This window comes from Pleurodeles waltl, chromosome 6 (assembly GCF_031143425.1).
Source record: "Pleurodeles waltl isolate 20211129_DDA chromosome 6, aPleWal1.hap1.20221129, whole genome shotgun sequence".
In the NCBI taxonomy this organism is placed as follows: domain Eukaryota; kingdom Metazoa; phylum Chordata; class Amphibia; order Caudata; family Salamandridae; genus Pleurodeles; species Pleurodeles waltl.
In genome coordinates this window covers 359290930-359309084 of record NC_090445.1, presented here as the reverse complement: position 1 = coordinate 359309084, position 18155 = coordinate 359290930, and the positions used below count along the sequence as shown (strand labels likewise).

At 43.3% G+C, this 18155-nt stretch overlaps 1 protein-coding gene across 2 annotated transcripts in view; it reads right to left on the bottom strand.

The window, feature by feature from the left end:
- LOC138299734 (uncharacterized) overlaps positions 1 to 18155 on the bottom strand; it is a 95361-nt gene that overhangs the window by 31362 nt on the left and 45844 nt on the right. Inside the window, exon 2 of one of the 2 annotated variants that reach the window (XR_011204826.1) lies at positions 10280 to 10529. The exons of the other annotated variant lie outside the window; for it this stretch is intronic. The gene's annotated coding sequence lies outside the window, so the exon portion shown is untranslated. Of the gene's footprint in view, positions 1 to 10279; positions 10530 to 18155 lie in introns of those variants that run through there. 2 annotated transcript variants of the gene reach the window in all.

Here is an 18155-nt window from a genome sequence, read left to right as displayed (position 1 = left end):
GCATCACATTTTTCCATCGTAAGGCAGGCGCTGCGTCACATTTCCATTTGGGAAGTCATGCTGCGTCATTCCGGTCGGCTGTGCGGCGAGTTCTCGGTTGCAAGGCCGGCTTCATGTCATTTTTTGCAGGCGTTGCGTTGCTTTTCGACGCACAAGGAGTTTCCTGAAGAGATGAAGCCTTTGTGGTCCTGAGGCTTCAGAAAACAGGATATAAGTTCAATCCAAACCCTAGGAGATCACTTTTGGGGAAAGCAGAGTCCTTCTCAGCAAAGTCACAGGGCAGGAGGGCAGCAGGGCAACAGAAGGGCAGCAGTCCTTCTCAGCAAAGCAGTCCAGATGAGTCCTTTGTGCAGCCAGGCAGTTCCTCTAGACAGGACACAGGTGTAAATCCAGAAGTGTCTGAGTTGGTGGGGCCAGAGACCCAGTTGATATACCATAAAATGCCTCTGAAGTGGGGAGACATTAAAGAGTGGTTCTGAAGTGCATACATTCCTATTTCAAATCAGTCCGGTATGCCAGGGTCCCAGTAAGGGGTTCAGCAGTCCATTGTGTGAGAGCAGGCCACGGACCTTTGAAATGTAAGTGCCAAGCTCCCTACCCTTCAGCCCAGGAAGACCCATTCCATATGCAGATGAATGCAAGTGTGACTGAGTGTCCTGTGTTTGTGGTTGTCTGGGTGAAATGCACAAGGGAGCTGTCAACCAGCACAGACCAGACATTGATTGGAGACAGGCTGTAAAGAACAGATAGTTTTAAGTACAGCGAAATGCTCACTTTCTAAAGGTGACTTTTCTAAATAAGCGAGTGTTAGACCTGACAGCCTTAGGGTAGTCACCCCTAACTTTTTGCCTGCCTCCCTCCACTTTTTGGACACTGTTTTCGCTGGCTTTTAGACTCTGCACACTTTACCACTGCTAACCAGTGCTAAAGTGCATATGCTCTCTCCCTTTAAACATGGTAACCTTGGATCATACCTGATTGGACTATTTAATCTACTTATAAGTCCCTAGTAATGTGCACTATGTGTGCCCAGGGCCTGTAGATTAAATGCTACTGGTGGGCCTGCAGCACTGGTTGTGCCACCCACTTAAATAGCCCCTTTACCTTGTCTCAGGCCTGCCATTGCAAGGCCTGTGTGTGCAGTTTCACTGTCACCTCGACTTGGCATTTAAAAGTACTTGCCAAGCCTAAACCTCCCTTTTCTCTACATATAAGTCACCTCTAATGTGTGTCCTAGGTAACCCCTAGAGCAAGGTGCGGTGTGGGTGAAAGGCAGGACATGTACCAGTGTAGTTTACATGTCCTGGTAGTGTAAAACTCCTAAATTCGTTGTTACACTACTGTGAGGCCTGCTCCCTTCATAGGCTAACATTGGGGCTGCCCCTCATACAGTATTGAAGTGGTAGCTGCTGATCTGAAAGGAGTAGGAAGGTCATATTTAGTATGGCTAGAATGGTAATACAAAATCCTGCTGACTGGTGAAGTTGGATTTAATATTTCTATTCTAGAAATTCCACTTTTAGAAAGTGAGCTTTTCTTTGCACTTAAAACTTTCTGTGCCTTACAATCCACGTCTGGCTGGGTTTAGTTTACAGCTCCTTGTGCATTCACTCAGACACACCCCAAACACAGGGTACTCAGCCTCACTTGCATACATCTGCATTTTGAATGGGTCTTCCTGGGCTGGGAGGGTGGAGGGCCTGCTCTCACACAAAGGACTGCCACCCCCCCTACTGGGACCCTGGCAGACTGGATTGAACTGAAAGGGGACCTGGTGCGCTTCTTAGCCACTCTTTGAAGTCTCCCCCACTTCAAAGGGACATTTGGGTATAAAACAGGGCCTCTGCCCTACCTCATCAGACACTTGCTGGAGAAGAAACCTGAACCAGAACCTGCATCCTGCCAATAAGAACTGCCTGGCTGCCTAAAGGACTCACATGACTGCTTTCTACAAAGGACTGCTGCCTTGCTGTTGCCCTGCTGCCTTGCTGAACTCTTGCCTTGCTGCTGAAGTGCTCTTGAAGGGCTTGGATAGAGCTTGCCTGCTGTTCCCTGAAGTCTCAGGACCAAAAAGACTTCTCTTTTTCATTTGGACGCCTTGTGCAGCGAAAAATTTGACGCACAGCTTGCTCCGCGGTAAAAAATTCACTGCACGCCAATCCGGAAAGACGCCGCTCGACACGACGCCTGCGGTGTGAGCGGAACTTCGAAGCACGGCCTCGCCTGGACAACGCCGCCCGACTTCAGAAAGGAAATTGACGCAACGCCTGCCATGAGGGAGAAGATTCCACACACAGCCCACCGGAACGACGCGCAGCTGGAAAACAAGCCTAGGATTCCATGCACAGACCCCGGGACATCTGGTAATCCCGCAAACCACAGAAGGAGACTGTCCGCGCGCCGGAAAACGACACACAACTTCCCCGTGTGAAAAATAACGACACATGTCCGTGTGTGAAGGGGAGAAACCGACGCACACACCCTTTTTCCACGTATCTCCTCCTCTGCGACCCTTTGCGGAGATTTTCCACTTTAAAACAGGTACTTTGAGCTTGAAAGAGACTTTGTTTGCTTTTTAAAGACTTAAGACACTTTATATCACTTTTCAGTGATATCTCTACAATTTCATATTGCATCTTTATTCGTTTTGACCTGCAAATATCCAGATAAATATTATATATTTTTCTAAACACTGTGTGGTGTATTTTTGTGGTGCTATGTTGTGTTATTGTATGATTTATTGCACAAATACTTTTCACATTGCCTTCTAAGTTAAGCCTGTCTGCTCGTACCAAGCTACCAGAGAGCGGGCACAGGATAATTTGGATTGTGTGTGACTTACCCTGACTAGAGTGAGGGTTCTTGCTTGGACAGAGGGTAACCTGACTGCCAACCAAAAACCCCATTTCTAACAGCGAGGAAATTAACTTTAGAACTGGTTTGCAGTGGCAAAGTGCGCAGAGTCCCAAAACCAGAAAAAAAGTGTCAGAAAAGTGGAGGGAGGCAGGCAAAAAGTTGGGGGATGACCACCCTAAGGCTGTCAGGTCTAACATGTGTCCCCCCAGCTGAAAGTTGGGAAAGCTTCCTAACTCCCTGGTAGCTCTCATCACTAAGGCAAAAGAATCTGGAGAGACCATCAGAATTGGCATGGTCAGTTCCTGGGCGGTGCTCCACCGTAAAGTACATTCCCTGTAGGGAGTTGGACCACCTCAAGAGATTAGGATTTTCACCCCTCATCTGCATGAGCCATTTGAGGGGCATGTTGTCTGTCTGAACCCGGAAGTGAGTCCCAAACAGGTATGGGCTCAGCTTTTTCACTGCCCAGACCACAGCAAATTCTTCTCTTTCAATGGCACTCCACCTCTGTTCCCATGGTAATAGCCTTCTGCTACAGACGCACTTGAGTCCCCTCCCGGGCAGCCATGGACCTTGTGGTCATGCAGACCCACTCAGTCAACCTCATAATCCCCAAGTGAAACCTTAGCTCTACCTCCCTGCAGGTAGTGTGCTCAAGATCATTGCCTAACGGACAATCTACAGGCATGGCAGGACTCACAGCTACTTTCAGAGTACCAGAGACTCCAAGAAGTATTGGCAGGCATGTGGGCTTTTGGCACCATTTCTGCATCCTCCAGGAACACTAGGGTTACCTTTGTCTGTTCCCCCAAAACTAACTGGGACTACCTCCTCCCCAAGTGCCTCACTAGCTAACCTAGGTGACTGCCTCCAGTGGGGGGCTCTGGACATCTCGAGTCACCCTTAAAGTGACCATACTTATGCATTGGGGTACAAACCTCCCTGTTTTATGGGCAATGAAACCTTTCTTTTTAGAATCAGACTGGGACTGGGACTGGTTACCACTATTCCTTTGGGATTTATTTTGGGGTCCTTTAGAAAACTCCTTATTGTTAAGTTTTTCTCCCCCATCTTTCCTCTGTTAGGAACCCTGACCACTTTTGTGAGTGTCCCCACAAATACCTTTTTGGATACTCTGGCGCTAGCTCAGAGGTCTGGCTCCTCAGCAAGCTTCCTGGAATCAGTCAGCTTACTGTAAACTGGGTGCTGGTGCAACTCTGCACAGCAAATACTGAGCATATGTTCTCTCATGATCAAATTGTACAAACACATGTAATCATTTACTTTTCTGCCCGCACCCAGCCATTCAGTGTATTACTGGAGAAATCAATAAAGTCTTCCCAGCTTTGGTTGGTGAGTTTGCTACTGTCCCTGAACATTTGGCAATACTTTTCATGGGTCAGTCAAAATTTGACAATCAAAACGGCTTTCATGAGAGGATACTTGTTCTGGTCCCCATCCTCTAATGTCAGAAGCATGTCCCTCTCAAGCATGTGTTTCCACAATCCTACCCCCCATTGCTCTTCAGGAATCCATGAGCCCTCAGTGCAACTTCATATGCAGCAAACCACTTATCAATGTCATCTCCCACCACATAACTTGGCACCACATCCTTGGGTATACAAACCTTCTTGTCTCCAGCAGGTCCTGTATGTATGCTGCCACCATCACTGCTGGACTCAGACTCCCTAGACTGGAGCACCAGCTCTTTCAGACTCAGTTCATGAGCCAAGAAATGTTTCTTCGCTGCTAAGGCTCTTTCAGCCTCAGCATGCCTCTCAGGTCTCCTCTCCTTTGCCTGTATTTTCAATCTTGCCAACTGCAGCTGGAATTCTCCATCCTCTCACTTTTCCTCTGCGGTCAGGTGATGATTTGAGACACTGCTCCCAGGTATCACAGGAGGAACAAAATCAGAGGTGCCATCCCCCACTACTGCTGTTAAATCCTCTGGGGAGCCATCCACTTGCTCTCATAACTCAACTTGCTGTTGTGAGGGGGCTTCTGCCCAGGCCCTCAGTACTTTTTGGCACTTCTTCTTCCTGGAGGCTCCACAGGTAGGTACCCCATCCCTTTGCAGAAACCCTTCAGCTGGTTGACAGTATATGTCTCCAGCTTGATTAGGTCAAACTCTCAAGCTCCACTTGTGGACCCAGCCTGAGAAATGTTGTATAGGATTAGATTATAAAATGTCAAGTAAGAAAATTTGTAGCAAAAAGAGAACAATTCAAATTGAACTTCAACTGTGGGTAGGAAATGCACACGTAGCTATTGTATGGTACTGCACAATCACAAGTCCTTTTCTCACGGCTGATCAACAATGTTAGAAATAGGGTCTCTAGTTGGCAGAGCTATACACCCTTGTCCAAGTAGGGACCACAAATCCTAGTCAGCACAAGTCACACACAATCCAAATTATCCTGTGCCCACCCTCTGGTAGCTTGGTACTGAGCAGTCAGGCTTAACTTAGAAGGCAATGTGTAAATTATTTGTGCAACAATCATACAGTAACACATTGACAACAACACAAAAATGCACCACACAGGTTTAGAAAAAGAAACAATATTTATCTAAATAAAATAAGGTCAAAATGACAAAGATCCAATAAGCACAATTTGAAATATCACTTTTAAAAGAGTCTTAACCCTTAGAAACAACCAGTTGTCTCTTTGTTACACACAGTACCTGGTATCCGTCCCAAAGAAATGCCACAGGGAGACTTCTGAGGGGGAGATGAATGGAAAAATAGAGTGTTGCATCAAATTTTCCAGTGCAACACAGATGCACCTTTTCTTTCCATGCTGCAAGAGGTTTGCATCATTTTACTGCATGCAGTCTTGGTTCCTCACTGTGATTCAGGGATATTTTGATGCCCAGGGACAATGCATGGAAATCCTTGACATGCTAGAAGAAGGCATGGGCATGGCATCGATCCGATAAGTGATGCGTCAAGTTTTTCCATCGCAATGCAGATGCTGCGTCAAAATTCCAGTTGGGAAGTCGGGCTGCGTTGTTTCGGTTTGCTGTGCGGCAATTTCTCAGTCGCAATGCTGGCTTTGTGTGTTTTTTTCGGCAGGTGTTGCATCGATTTTTGACGCACAAGTAGTTTCCTGAAGAGATGAAGGTCCTCATTATGATATTGGTGCCCAGGTGACCGCCACGCTGGCAGTAGTACCGTCACCATGCAGGCTGTGATGACCGACAAATAATGACCATGGTTGTGATCTCTCCCCTGCACAGCCAACGTACCACACCAACCGCCAGCGTGGAACGACCACTGAACATGGCGGTAGCCACCTACGGGCAGGTGGAAAAAAAGAACTCTCCCACCACATTATGACATAGCATACCACCAGGATTTCTGGGGCGGTAGCAACACCACCAAAAGCCTGGCAGAAACACATCATATTAAAGGAGACACTCACCTCAAGGGACACAGATGAGTACCCGGCCGTCATCGAACCTGAACTGCAAGTCTTTCTCAGGGCATGAAGAGAGATTGGGATCTATGCACGTGACACCACACCAGACTACCCTAGATGCCTTATTTTCAGAAATGTCTGGGTCTGGCAGGTATCCTTGGGTGCGGAACAAGCCCCGGCCTAAATACAGCAGATACCCATAACGCCAGAATGGGTCAACTTGCAAGGCAAAAATCCTGATACTTCCATGTGTCTTTAGAGGGCTTAGGGAGTCTTTTTCTTTCACGGGCCATAGCCCGGTCACACAAGCGGCGCACTATTGTAATAGAAAGAAGTGTAGGAATGCTTGCGGTAGGACATTCGTGGAGCCCGGCAGATCCCATTAGCGTGACTTCCTCTCACTTTTGTTTTGCTCTGTATGCACAGCATGCTGCTCAATACACCAAAAGAAAAAATCTGGTTCTGAGAAGCATTTCCTTCTCTTCCCAACTTTGATTTTGGAAAACAATTTTGTTCTGGTATTTTTACCAGAAAAATATTATTTTCCAGTACTGTGGAAAACCTGTTGAAGAACACCGCTCTGTGAAGGTAGTGTGGTGGGAGTCAAAGGGTCATCTGCCTTAAAGCAGTTAAAACTCACCAAATCCATTCAGCCTGATGTCCTGTCTAACAAGAAATAACCACAAGCTTCAGGGATATGATGGCCATATTGCACTAACGTCTTTGTTTCAGGATCATGGGGAACTTTTCCAGTTTCAGAAGGCTTCCAGGATGGTAGTCTTCAGGTACTGGGAATAGAGAAAAGCACAGTTGGCAAATAAATGTGGCAGGTGCTGTAAGGGCCAATAACAGACAATAGAAATTGTAATTGCTATACACTGTCTATGGAGAATAGGGATAGAGGGAGAATAAAATATATTGAGAAGTACAGAGAAAATAGGAGAAATGAGAGAGAAAAAAGGTTCTAGAAAAGCTGAGACTGCTGAAAGAAAAAAGAAGAGTAAATGGAAAAAGAAAAGGAGCAAGAGAGTCAAGAATGGGAATATAGATGGAGCAGCAAACAGAAAGGGGTACTTGGGAAAAGGATGAGAGAGGAAGTGGGGACAGAGCTTAGGAGTTGTATGGGGAGCGATTGAAGAAAGTACGAGAGAGATTAAAAGAGCAAAATGAGAGCTAGATACCTGCAGAGAAAAGGTGCTTGCAGATTTTAAGCAGAATTTATAGTTTATTGTGTTTTAGCAAGTACACCTGGTGTAATGTCATTTCAATGCACAATTTTGCAGTCTAACCATTGTTACATTGATCCACATGTTGCTTAATAATTGCACCCACTTGTTATTTGTTCCTATATGCTATTAGTGAACTGTGCTGACGCCTTCTCTTTTAATGCATATCAACCATGTCAATATTTGCTGGTATAGTCACTGAAAAGTACCACCTAGTTGGTGAGAAGTTCAAATTTTATTAAGGAGGTGATTTGGCTTTCTAGTGCACATTTAAATGAGACAGTCTATTAACTGTTTCATAAAATGAAATTTGGCATTCATCTTCATCTGTAGTAATGCTAAAACAATCTCTCTGCAGGCAAACATTTTCATTTCTAGTAAACATGTCAGGCTTCAATGCCTTCTACATTCACCACTCTGAAAGGTGCATGCTCATCCAGGCAATATTAGTCACATAGAGACCTTGAGGCTTCTATGCTAATTGTCTACTGCATGTGAAAGAGCTGAGAATGTCAATTCTGGAAGAGGAGGAGTTTGTAGCATCCAAAGAGGGGGTACAATACAAACAGCATCAATGAGAGATGTTATCACAGAGCAGTATCCTAGATACAAATTTTGAAATAAACTCAGAGCTTTAGCGAAAGTGCTGGTACCTGTACATCTGAAACTGGAGATAAAATTGGTATCCTCAGTTAGGTCACCCAATGCCTCAGATGGACCCATCCCAGGTTCACACAATCATCGATCCTTTGCTATGATATTTAACAAAAAGTTCCTTTAGTTCAACATCTTTCGCACAGCAATCCTATAACTATGAGGGGTGTATGCCAGTGTTGAAGCCTTCTTCGAGTCCATGCAGTTTTGACTGGTAGTTTTGATCAAAGGTAATTGAACTATCCATCTTTTGTCACTACCTTATAGTGCAATTCATTGTGGGATCTTCCCCTTGTAAAATGACATCTACATTCAATTTAATTTCCACTATTGTTGTTGCCTGAAAATGTTTAAAACACAAACTTTACACCACTAAGTCCTCAAAATGGTCTTGATAGACATGCTCCAAACTCTCTATAAATGTATTTTAAATAGGGATAAGATAAATAAAAACTTCACTCCATACTTTATGAAGTAGATGAAGTTTCCTATCCCACCACCCGAGTTAAGGCTTGTAGGAGGTAGGGCCCTGAACTGAGGTCAGCTTATTTATTAATTTAAAAAACAAAAACATAAATTCTTATGCTTTGCATTTCACAAAGCTTGAACAATTAGAAAATATACAAAGTTGTGTGTCAGCCTTCTTTACAACTTTACACCCCTCTACTTTAAATCATGCCTAATTGATAAAATATAAAGTTGGATTGTGTAAAATTGATTGAGTGTGCTTTAATATGTATCTTACAAAAATCCACATATTTCTTTACATTGAATGGCACAGTGTACACTCAGAATATTGAAACAATAACATTGTTAGCACAGTATATTAAATCCAAAATATGAAGAGGTAAGTAAATGTAGTTTTTCGATAACATATTCCACATATATGTATCTATGCAAATTATACATATATATATATATATATATATATATATATATATATATATATATATATATATATGTATATTTCATGGTGTGTAGATGCGGAGTTATTAAGAATAAATCTATACGTATCTATACTTCCCTATTTTATGAACTTACGTTTTGATAATCTGTCCTCAATATTCTTCTATCACACTATTCTGGGTGTTGATATTTAGTGGTACAACCAGTATTTGTGAAGGAATGCTTCTACAGAGCACATCATTAATGTTTGCTTGCAGATGAGGTCCATGCCCCCCCCTAAAAATATACGTCTGGCTATGGGCCTGTGTGAATCCTACAGATTGTGGTTCCCTTTGGCTTGTGTCACATTTTCCATACACGGATTCACACATGTATGATTCATTGTCTCTGTGTGTGATGTAGAGTGTTCCAACAACCCACACTGGTATAAGAGACGTTATAAAACAAATAAAATATATGTGAGAGAGGGACTATAGAGAGACGAGCTGCACCATTTGAGGATGATAGCGAGGGAATCATTGAAGAGCCCCAACAAAGATTGTCGTTCCCTGGTGCACTCTAAGGTCAACATTTGTTATGCTTTAAAAGCATATAATGAGAAATATGTTACAGAATGCTCCATTTTTTCCCAAATTTCATAGGGCAAGAACTCACCCAAAACTCATCTTTTCAGTGTTCAAGATCACTTGCTGCAACCTCTATGCACTGCATGAGGGCTGGTCTGACAAGGTTTGCTAGAGCTGCTATGGTTTGCCAGACCATCCCCGATTCTCACGCCCTCTGGTTCTAATGCTCTCTCTCTCACTCACTAGCTGTCTCACATGCTGCATTCTGACCTGATCTTCCACTTTTATTTCCAAAAGTGGGATATGTTATCACATTCAGAGGAGGAGTCAGAGCAAATGTAAATCCATAAGGGCGGTTGTGTCTGTCTTCAATTGCAAACAAGCAGGTGTTTCTCCACACACCTTTCCCAGAACTGTTTTGAAAATGGGCTGATAACTGTCAGGGAAAGAATGTGGACAATGAATGTGCCCCTTGAGAAAATCCATGACGTTCCATGGTCTGTTAAAAAAAGAAGCATTGACAAAGGCAATGTACCTGTTTTTCTGTAAACAAAATATTGGTTGGCGATTTTGCTTGTATGGTTCTGTGGATTGTTGAGCAGGTGACAGCACTTACTGTTTTGTAGCAGATCACAGAATAGTGGGATAAAAATGTCTTACAGGTCTTTAATACTAAGAAAATTGCTATGATTTCCAATATTTGTTGAAAAAGTTGAATACCAAGTTTTACGGTGGCTGGGTGTCTCCAATCCCAGGTGAATGCACAGAAGCTTGCCCGATACGTGCCTGCTGCAAGGAAGCACATGTCCTACCATCTTGAGTCTGCCAATACATCATGTACTTAATGGAGCTCGAGAGGCAGGAGAGAGGAAGTCCTGTGCCAGTAGCAGTAGTGCCAGCCCCTGTAGAACAGAACAGGAGAAGGAAAGGGAATCACTGCTGCAAAAGCCAAGTTAGAGAATATAAAATTAACCCTCATTGCAAAATTAGCAAGCTATTCTATCACCCAACTCACCTCTTTATAGTGCCCATGTAACAAGGTTTCACTATTATGTTGGGAGTCTACTTTTGATAAGCATATGCAAGCTTGAAGGAAGCGTTTTACTTTTTTCCCGAGGGTGTTTCTCAGTCCAGTAGGACTCCTGCTAGGGTTGCAGTAACCCAGTTTTTTTTTTTTTTTTTTACCCAAGGGGACGGATGACCTTTTGGACCTCCCTATAAAGTTAAGGGGGGCAGAGCACCCCTCCTGTACCCCCTTATGACATTTATTTCAATATTCAAGACACAGGGACTGAGCCTCTGATAGTGTTCCAGTCAACCAATATGAGCGAAGGCATCGAGATGACTGGTTTGCTCCAGTGGGAGATAGAGGCTGATGGGAAAAAAGCTCTCTTGGTAATTGGGATCATTTTAATTTTTAATTTTTTGTCTCTGGGGTCACCATTGTCTATATATCTATACACTTTTAACCCAAATTTCTCACAATCTACTGAACAGAATTACACCAAAACACAATTATCATGCTTTCTCAGAAAAGATCTAGCTGTCTGTCAAATTTTGTGCAATTCTGTTCAGTCTTTTTTTGCATCATAACCTAATTTGTCCTATTGAAATTGCATGGTGAAATTGCATTTTGGGACCAATTTGTTTCTCTGACCCGAATGGACAGATCACCCCTGAACATTCCAAGAAGGAGCTGAGGTGAATGTTTTGTTGGGTGGGTTCATTGTTTTTTAAATTTTCATTAAGATTCATTCAAAGATGACAAAGTTATTAGCAAAACAATAAACGCTACTCCTATCATTAAATGCACCTTCTCAGTATTGAAAAAAGGATTACTTTTGTTACATTATTAATCATATGAGCTCATGAAATTAGGACAACTGTCCAACAATATATATCCCACTTTATGGCAAGAGCTTTTCAACTCTTCAAAGCAAAACATGTACTTTGAACCAAATATCAACTGAGGTAGCATACTAACTGTTCTCATTTCTTAATTTTTCATTTAGACAGCATAAGTTTCCAAAAGAGACCTAATAACTTTTCCAGAAAAGTCAGTGAAGCTTGATAAAAAAACGATCATTGTCAAATAGTCTCATCTTACCTGGAGCATTGGTGACAGAGGCTCTCAGAGCTTCTGATACCATCAGGTATCCATGACCAGCCAAATCACAGATGGCTCAAATTGAAAATGTAAACATTGAAACATTGCTACAGGATTTCACAATTCTGTGTATTGAGCCTGAAAAATAAATGGCAATGTTGTCTTCAAAGACTTCTCATTTACTAGCTACATTTGTAAAATGCTTCCTAGAAGACCAGAATATAATTCTAGTCTTGGAGATGTTTTACAATATGGACTCAATAACCCCTCTATTCCCCTAAAGCAGAGTTCACATTAGCCATTGCTTTTTTTTACCAGGTGTAGAAGAGGTACATTAAGGCATGTGTGTAGGATAGTGCCCGAGGGCCACCTATGCTGCATATTAAGATAAGATGAAAGTATGCGTAATGGATCTCAATAGAATGAATATAAAGAAGTAGTGGTTGTCCTAAAAAATTGGCATAGTTCTGGCTTTCAGGGACCTCCAGTGGACACGACTGAAAAAGGGCCAGAAGCACTTCAAAGCATAACAGGTACAAGCTTTATAATAGGTGAGGTACACATGAGTAAATGCATGGTTCATAGCAGACAACGACCACAGAGGTGGCATACTTCATATCAAGCAGTGCTCTTCGCATTAGAGCATCGTCTTCATTTAATTTCCTGTCTACATAAAGACGCCATATAAGGGCCACACAAAAAAGAGCCAGTATACCCTTACCACTATAAGATATTTTAATGTTTCGATATATCAGCCACCAAGGCTCCTAATGAAAGCTGTTAAATGGTTTCACATCATTCTGTTGAATGAGGTCGACTAATTTAGCCTATCCCGAATTGTGTAAATAACGGTATTACTGTAGTATCCTTGTTCTCATAATTGTATGTACCTGTGCTTGTTGTTTCTGATTTCCTCCTTTCCCTTACTCATTGTTTATATTCAAGTTGGTAATTCCATGTCGTTGGGGAAACAGAATCTTTGTTATTAGGTTCTGGATTCCTGACGGGCATTGCCAGACTGACTTTCATCCAGATCAGATGTGTATGCCTGCCGTGGATTTACAATAAACATCTTACCTATTTTTACCCACTTTCTGCGTGCGAGGAGTTCATTGTTTCCTCTTCTACTATTCTACATTTTGGTACCAGGAGTGGGGTGAAGTTTTCGTTAAAAAAAAAATACTTTGGAGCTGTTTGGAGTTCACTCGGAGAACAAGTCCATCGACCAGCATATACATTATGGCAGAGTAATTTGGCTCATCGTGATCGTCAGTATTTCGCACATAAGGTTTGTGCAGCATTTAATTTCAACACGTCCTGCTTTAAAATTTGGCGTTGAATCTTACCTGTTTGAAGATGCGAGGATTGCTTGAAGGCGCGAGGATTGTTGGAGCGAGGATTGTTTTCTTTCAACTCTCCGCGCGTCAACCACCTGCGTGTGAGCCATTTGTTGTTTCAACAGTCCCTTGTTCTTCTGTCTGTCATCACACGTCACGTGTATTTCAGCACCAATGTGACTCCGCGTCAAGTTGCCTTGGAAACGGAGATGCTTACGTGCTACGCCATGCTTCCGAAATGTGGAAACTGGTCACCAAGGAGACGAGACGCGCAGAGGGCAACGCGCAAAGGGCCTTAGTAACAGTTCCCCAGCAATAAAATGCCTGTTTAGCACGCGCATTTTACTACATTATGCAGGGACTTGTATAATTGAGAATCCAGGCATTATAAAAAGTAAATAATATAATTAAACTGGACTTATTTTATCTAAAAGTGAATGATTTCTACAAACAAGTACAACAAATTTTGTGGAGAAAGTGTCTTGGCCTTAAGTATTTAGAACGGAATTTGTTTACAAAGCACCTCAGCTCCACCTTTGATTTTATTTTTCATCATGATTATGGCGACCAGCAATTTAGTAGTTCAACCTCCACCTTTCTTATCTAAAAGTGGAAAACCGGACATTAAGAGGAGAGAATGGATAAGGATTTTTGAGAATTACTTGGTTGCTATTGATGCTAATGACTTTACTCCCACCAGGAAGTTGGCCCTTTTATTTAATCATCTTGATGTGGCCGGGCAGCGTGTTTTTGACAATTTACCAATTATTCCCCCACCAAGTGAAAGTAGTGGTGACACTGCAATATGGAATGTTTATAACAAAGCGAAAGGAAGAATTGGAAAGCAATTTTCGATGAATACAATGTTTTATTAGAAAGGTTCAACTTTTCAATGTGAAAAAATCTATGGATGAGACAGTGGATGAATTTGTGGCTAATTTGCGTGTGCTGGCTGCAAGATGTGATTTTGGTTCTCATGTAGACATGCATATTAGAGACCAGTTTGTGTTCCACTGTTATTCTAAAAAAATTCAAGAACGGTTATTAGCGTGCCAAAACCCTACCTTGGAGGAAACATTAGATATAGCTAAAGCTGTTGAGAGATCTATTGTTACCTCTAAAGTAGTATCCGGATACTCAGAGAATGTAGCGGTTGGTCAAGTAATAGAAAACTCTGAAGTTAACTATATTAAGGTAAGATCGACAAAATTGAATAAGAGCACACTACTTTGTTACCGTTGTGGGTCACGCAATCATCTAAGCAACAACCAGTTGTGCCCAGCTTTGGGTAAAAAATGTTTAAAATGTCAAAAAATTGGTCATTTCCAAATTGTTTGCAAGCAGCCTTACCGTTCTTACAAACCTAGTGGCAGTAGCATGAAAGTATAAGTTAACAATGTGTATTCCAAAGGCGTACAGTCAGATGACGTAGATGACTGTGCTAATAACCTATCCAATGTTGATATTACCGCTGTTAGAAATATCAAGGGACCCATCTGTCAAGCAGTTATTGACTCAGTAGAACTTTTTGTCATGGCTGACTCTGGCTCACCTGTCACCATTATTGCAGATGTCACTTACCGGAGATATTGGCCAACTACGAAAGTATTGAATGATGCTGACATTAGTCCCAAAGCTTTTGGAGATCATGACATTGAGCTCTTAGGGTATTTTTTGTCCTCTTTATCTATTTTAGGTAGAAGCGTTGTGACCAAAATATACGTAGCAGTGGATGGCAGAGACATCATAGGATGGAAAGACCTTGCAAAGTTGGGCATAGTATTACGTCCCGGTTTTGACAATCCCATTATTTTTGGAGAGATGCCTATAGTAGTGTCAGAAATCAGTTTACCAGTTACCAACATCTCAGAATCTTTTACCAAGAAATATCCTGAGGTATTTGCTGATGTTATCGGATTTGTTAAAGGTTTTGAACATTGTATCAGGCTTAAAGATGGAGCTGTTCCTGTTTCACATAAGGTAAGACCAATTCCCATCTCTGTGAAAGGGCAGCTCAAAGATCTTTTAGAGAAGCTGGTCAAAGATGGCATCATAACCCCCACAGACTCATCTGAGTGGGTTTCGCCCATTGTTCTTACTAAAAAGAAAAATGGGGATTTGAGGTTGTGTGTGGATTTAAGATCTTTGAATACAAATATTATTATTGACTGTCATCCCCTTCCTCGTATACAAGAGATGATTGCCAGCTTGGGCACCTCTAAAATTTTCTCCACTATTGATTTACACTCTGCATATCATCAGATTGCTCTTCGTCTTGATTCTCAGGAACTCACTACTTTTGTGACTCCTTTTGGGGGCATATAAATATCTTAGACTTCCTTTTGGATTAACTTCTGCAGCAAGCGTTTTTCAAAAGTTAATGGATTCTTTGTTTGGCGATTTTGAGCATGTGTGTGCTTTTCAGGATGACATTTTAATTCACACTAAAGACATGGAAGAACATGTTGTTGTCTTGGACAAAGTATTTTCTATACTCAAAGATTGTGGTATCACGATCAAGAGTGAGAAATGTAAATTCTTGGTTCAGAATGTAGAATACTTAGGACACTCTATTTCTTCTGATGGCATTAAGCCCAAACAGGGAAATGTGGAAGCGATTTCAAATGCACGTAGCCCATCGAATAAAGATGAGTTACGTTCATTTTTATGCCTTTGTGAATACTATTCAAGGTTTGTTGATGGGTACGCAATGTTAGTACAACCCCTTAGAAATCTATTGAAGAAAGGCAGTAAGTTTGAATGGGATGAGCAAGTTATGGAAGCGTTTAATGTCATTAAAAAACTAATATTATCCGCTTCTGCTTTGAAGCCGTTTTTACCCTCAGCCAAATCTTTTCTAGCGGTGGATGCTAGTATGAAAGGCTTAGGGGCGGTCTTTGGTCAATGGGTGGGAGGGCAAGAACGTACTATAACTTTTGCCTCAAGATCTCTTTCAGAAGCTGAGATCAATTACAGCACTATTGAGATAGAAGCCCTCTCCTGTGTCTGGGCAGTATATAAGTTTAAAACCTATATTTGGGGTATGGCCTGTACTCTGTTCACCGATCACAAGCCACTTGTATTCCTAATGGATGGGAATGGCTTAGGTAAAGCCTCCTCAAGATTAGAAAGGCTGTTATCTAAGTTGCAAGAATTCAACTTAGAGGTAAAATACCTTCCTGGAGGGAAAAATGTTAGGGTGGATTGTCTCTCCAGGTTGCCTTTGCCTTTACCTCTGGATGTTACAGAACATGAAGACACAGAGTGTGTAATTGGTACTGTAGATATAGTTTCAGCTTCCGGAGGTTTATTTTCTGAGCAGGATTGGAATTCTGCCATGTCAAGAGACTCTGGCCCTCATTCTGACCCTGGCGGTCGGCGGAGAGACGGCGGTCGGACCGCGAACAGACCGGCGGTATTAAAAATGGCATTCTGACCGCGGCGGTCCCCGCCGCGACCGACCGCTACTTCTCCACTCCGACCGCCGCGGCGGTCATGACCGCGGGGTTGGAGTTTGCGCACTCCGGCCCGGCGGTCGTCCCAAGACCGCCAAGGGTATTATGACCCTGCCTACCGCCGCGGTTTCTTGCGGGCGGGAACCGCCGTGCGAACCATGGCGGTAAGCACTATCGGGGCCAGGGAATTCCTTCCCTGGCACTGATAGGGGTCTCCCCCACCCCCCACTACCCACCCGAGTCCTCCCCCCACACCCTCCACCCCCCTGCCACCCCCCAGAGGTGGTACGAACCCCCTCCCCACCCCCACCCCGACATGCACATACATGTACCCCGACATGCACACACCCCCAACATGCACATATACACACCCCCTACACACACATACACAACGGGGACACATACCCGCACACATACATGCCGACATGCGCACCTGCCGAACAGCACACATTACCCATAGACACAGCAGCACCCCCCGCCCGCATGCACGCACTCACACACCCCCTCTACACACTCACACGCACACCCCCATGCACGCCCACATCACACAACACCCCCCCACCCCCTCCCCTCACGGACGATCAACTTACCTTGTGCGTTGGTCCTCCGGGAGGCGACGGGAGCCATAGGGACGTGACCGCCAACAGAAGACCGCCAACAGAAGACCGCCACACGGAAATGTGGGTCGTAATTCTGTGGGCGGTGTTCTGCTGGCGTGGCGGTGGAGGTTGACCAGTCTCCACTTTGCCGCCGACCGCCAGTGTGGCTGCTGGCGGTTTTCCGGCGGAACGCTCCCAGCGGTCAGAATGCGCACAGCGGCACACCGCCGCGGTCGGCGGTCTTCACCGCGGCGGTAACTCAGCGGTCTTGCGAAAAGACCGCCAAGGTCAGAATGAGGGCCTCTGTCTTGACAGAGGTGATGTTTCATATTTCTCATGGTTGGCCCAAAAATCAGAAGTTCAGTGGGGATCTTGACACTTATCACCAACTTGCTGCTGAACTATCGTGTGAGAATGGTGTGTGTATGAGAGGTCCGGTTTGCATTCCTCCTTACGGTTTGAGGCCCTTGCTTATAAAAGCTGCTCATGAGGGGCATCTAGGTATTTCAGCTACTTGTAAGGTTAAAAGAAAGGTATTGGTGGCCACGTTTAGACAAACAAGTATCGAATTTTGTGGACCAGTGCACTTTTTGTGTGGTGTCTGATAAGCATTGGAAGTGCCACAATGAACCCTTGCACAATATTCCTTTTCCTAATGATGCATGGAAAGCATTGCCATAGATTTTTCAGGTCCCTTCAACCTCCTGCCTAGAAATATGAGACATATGATTGTTGCTATTGATTATTTTTCTAAATGGATATACTACACTTTTGTGGAACATGCTGACACAGAATCTGTTATTTCATTTTTATCTTCTCTGTTCAATTTAGAAGTCCCACCGTCTAACATTGTCACTGATAATGGAGTACAATTCATTTCCAGTAAAATAGAAAACTTTTTGCTCAAATTTAACATAAAACACTCATGTGTGGCTTTATACAGTCCAATTTCCAACGGACTCGTGGAAAGGGCTAATCGGATTCTTAAAGAGGGCATTCAAACAGCGATTGCTACCAATTGCAATGTGAA